At 33.6% G+C, this 3,492-nt stretch overlaps 1 long non-coding RNA gene across 1 annotated transcript; it reads right to left on the reverse strand.

Moving 5' to 3' along the window:
* Window positions 1-2,145: 2,145 nt before the first annotated feature.
* On the reverse strand, window positions 2,146-3,218 carry LOC110697509. The gene is made up of 2 exons (XR_002506497.1): window positions 2,711-3,218; window positions 2,146-2,573 (listed from the first exon to the last, which is right to left on the reverse strand). It is a non-coding gene; the product is annotated as an uncharacterized LOC110697509 (long non-coding RNA).
* Between the last annotated feature and the right edge of the window lie 274 nt (window positions 3,219-3,492).

Consider the following 3,492-nt stretch of genomic DNA (forward strand, 5'->3'; position numbering starts at 1 on the left):
CTTTTTCTAATTTAGTTAATTTTTGGGTTTTTGCTCAAAAATTAGGTATGATGTGCAATGTCTTAAGTATTGTAGATTTTATTTAGTTATACCATAATTTAAAATGCAATTTTTTTTATTTTTTTTTTGTTTTGCTGATTTTTTTTAGCGAATTTTGGAACTTGATTTTGTGGTAATGCCTTAATTCATTCTAATTAATATGTAAGTTAATTATTGTGAGATTATTCACACTTTAATCTATTCATATTATTTTATACTTTGTTGAATTTTTTGTTGCCTTATTATTTCGCCTTCGAACAAGTGTATTATTCCGATAGAGGATTCGGAATTATTAGAAAGCTAATTATTCAATGAGGTCAAGTGATCGGAATGCCTGGGTGGAGGCCGCTTCCGATCGGTAATATTAATGAGTAGTTAATATTAAAGCTTAATCTTGACTAAACCCTTTGGGTCACACCCAAGCAACTAACAAACCGATGCGACGAATTAATTCGGAAGGAATTAATGAGTCACCCAAGTAATAAATATTTAGATGTCGGAATTTCGAGCTTGGAGTATCGAATCCGAGCATCGAAAGTGAAGCCAAAATTTAGGAATTCGCAAGACGGGAAAAAGCTTCAAGTAACAATTAAAACCCTAGCCACGCGAAAGACTGGGGAAGCGCGCCAAATAATAATGTGCCACGTTGCAGCGCACGTGGCAGCAACCACGTTAGCAGCCGCCAAGTGGCAGCGTGCCACGTTGGCAGCGCGCCATGTGGCATGGCCCCCGTAGACCAGGGTGGATGATCATGAACACGAGCCAAAATGTAGTGGCCCAACCGAACCCAATTTGGGGCTCAAGGTTGGGTGACACATGGTTAGCTCACAATGCATGTGAGTTGCCTTGGGGAGCCAATGAGGAAGTGGTCCTCACCTAACCATGTGACACTTGTTACTTAGTTATTCCTTGGTTTATTTAACTAAGGATTGAATTCACTTATCTTTCCATGTGCTAGCTTGAAAAAAGAGGAGGATAAATTCATGAAAATTCAGAAATTTGAAGCTTTACAGCTGCTAAAGAAGAAAGAAAAGGCTGAGAACATCATCAAGGTAAATTACTATAGTTTTGAGGGTTTTGTTTAATTCCGGTTTATGATTGTATAAAACTAAGGAGATCAAGAAGAAGAACAAGGAAGAGAAAGTCACTGATCTAAACAAGCTTAAAAGGCCTCCGTCTTCTTTCTTTCTGCTCAGTTGAATAATTTTTCGAGCTCGCGTTGTTGAAGATTAAGAGAAGAAAACTAGCTTTGAGATTTGATGTTAAATATGGTTTAAGAGAAGGAAAATCTAACTAAGGAGCAGTTTGAAACTAACTCTCTGCCATCAATGCACTTATTTCTTTGAAATGGAAGGTAAATTTTCACATGTTCAGTTCTTACAACATAACATGTGTGAATGGACATGAAAAATTCATAACATATGTAATTTACATGAAAAAATGCATACTTTTTAATCGGTAACTTAACAAATTGATGATTAATTATTATGTGGTTATCACAGGATCTAAATGAAGAAGAGAAAAAGATGTGGAATGAGAAGGCAGCTGAGAGCATGGTAGAATACAAGAAAGAGCTTGAAGAATACAACAAACAACTCGAAGCCAAAACCGGAACCGGAGACGTAAAAAAAAGCCAAGAAAGGCAGCAAATGAGAGTCTTAAAACATCCTAGTTGGTCATGAATGATGAGAAAAATTTATGATGACGATTATATACTTGGGGTCTTGATGGAGGGACAATCATTACCATAGACATTGATATGAGTCTTTCCTTACAAAATTACATAAAAATTCATTCTCAATACGGCCCATCAAACAGATCACGACAAAACTAGACAGAGAGTTCACACTAACACTATATAAATTCTCAAACAGTCCACAGGCTCAAACAACACTACAGTCACAAAGCTAAATTGCAATTGGCAGTCAACAAAATACTATGACACTACCAATCAAGACAAACACACAACATAACATAGGATAGAACTTCCAATTCTTTACCAATAAAAAAGTTAGAATATAATTCGAGTAACAATTGCAAATGAGTAACCAATTCTTTACCAATAAAAAAGTTAGAATATAATTAACCAATTCAATCACTCAATTGTTTTTTTTTTTTTAACACAGAACGAAGAACTTATATTACTGGCTTAAAGCCTTAAAAGTATCTCTTACAACAAAAGCCATTTTCCTCCCAGCCAAATCAACAACAAACCAAAATACATAGCTAGGAAAGGAAAATTGGTATTGTAACTTAGTACAAATCTGACTATCAGCACCATCATAGGGATAGGTACTGTAGAACTTTCTACTATCATAATTATAATACAAACAGAAATAGAAATCTAGATAGTAATTAAAGCTAAACAAAACAACTAGGCTAATATCAACCCTATCATTAGTACTAGCAACAAAAGCAGACATCCACAACAGCGAATTCCAACCTAGCAAGAAGCTATCCAGAAGAAGAAGAGACTCCCAAATCTTCATCATAGATATGCTTGGCAAAGGGAGGAACCAAGAAGTGATCTGAAACTAATTCAATCACTCAATTAATTCAGCCAATTGTTCAAGTATAATTGGAGATTATTATAATCATGCATGCAGCTATCAACATCCATAATAATTAGAGAAAAAATTTGAGAAAAAATTAAAAAATAAAAAAAACTTACGAGATCTTTTGGCTGAATCTTGATAATTCCAACAAACAATAGCAACGATGAATCCAAATTCACAATACAAATTAACCACAAAACTCAATTAAGAGAACCTTTTTGGCAAATTATGAAGAGTATTAAATCAATCTGAAATTCACATCATACGCTTCAAATATACAAATTAAAAAAATTAAAGAGGTAAGTAAGAAGTGGGTTGAGATGATTATATGCTAACCGAAATCAAGGAATTGAATTAGGGATTTGTTTTTTTTTTTTTTTTTTTTTTTTTTTTTTTTTTTTTTGAAGATTCAAAGTTTTTAGGCAAAATTCAGAGCAGCGAGCAAAAGGTGGCTATGTTGGAGCTGATAGTGAGGACGTGGGTACAGTATCCCACTATCCTGGGATATTAGAATTTTAATTTGGGTGAAATTTTAATTTCAGCGGGTTATGTAATTGATAGTTGGGTGACACGTTTCACTATATTCGATATGATGACGCTTTTGAGGGTTTTAGCTCTAAAAAACGTCAAAATATATTAATTACGTATTCGTGGACGGAGGAAAATTATGACCCATTACAAAAGCGTCAAGGCTAAAGCGTCAAAATTTACTCTATTTTCTTGTAGTGGATGCTAAGTTGTTGTTATTGATTAATTCATGATTTAAACATGTTTTAATGAATTTAAAGCCGTCAATTTAATGCTGTAATTTAATTATACACACTACTCTTTAATTATTGAGTTAGGGTTTAACATCACATAAAAAGGAAAAAGGTTTTAATGATTTAAATATAATTTT

The sequence above is a fragment of the Chenopodium quinoa genome, unplaced genomic scaffold, assembly GCF_001683475.1.
Source record: "Chenopodium quinoa cultivar QQ74 unplaced genomic scaffold, ASM168347v1, whole genome shotgun sequence".
Taxonomy (NCBI): domain Eukaryota; kingdom Viridiplantae; phylum Streptophyta; class Magnoliopsida; order Caryophyllales; family Amaranthaceae; genus Chenopodium; species Chenopodium quinoa.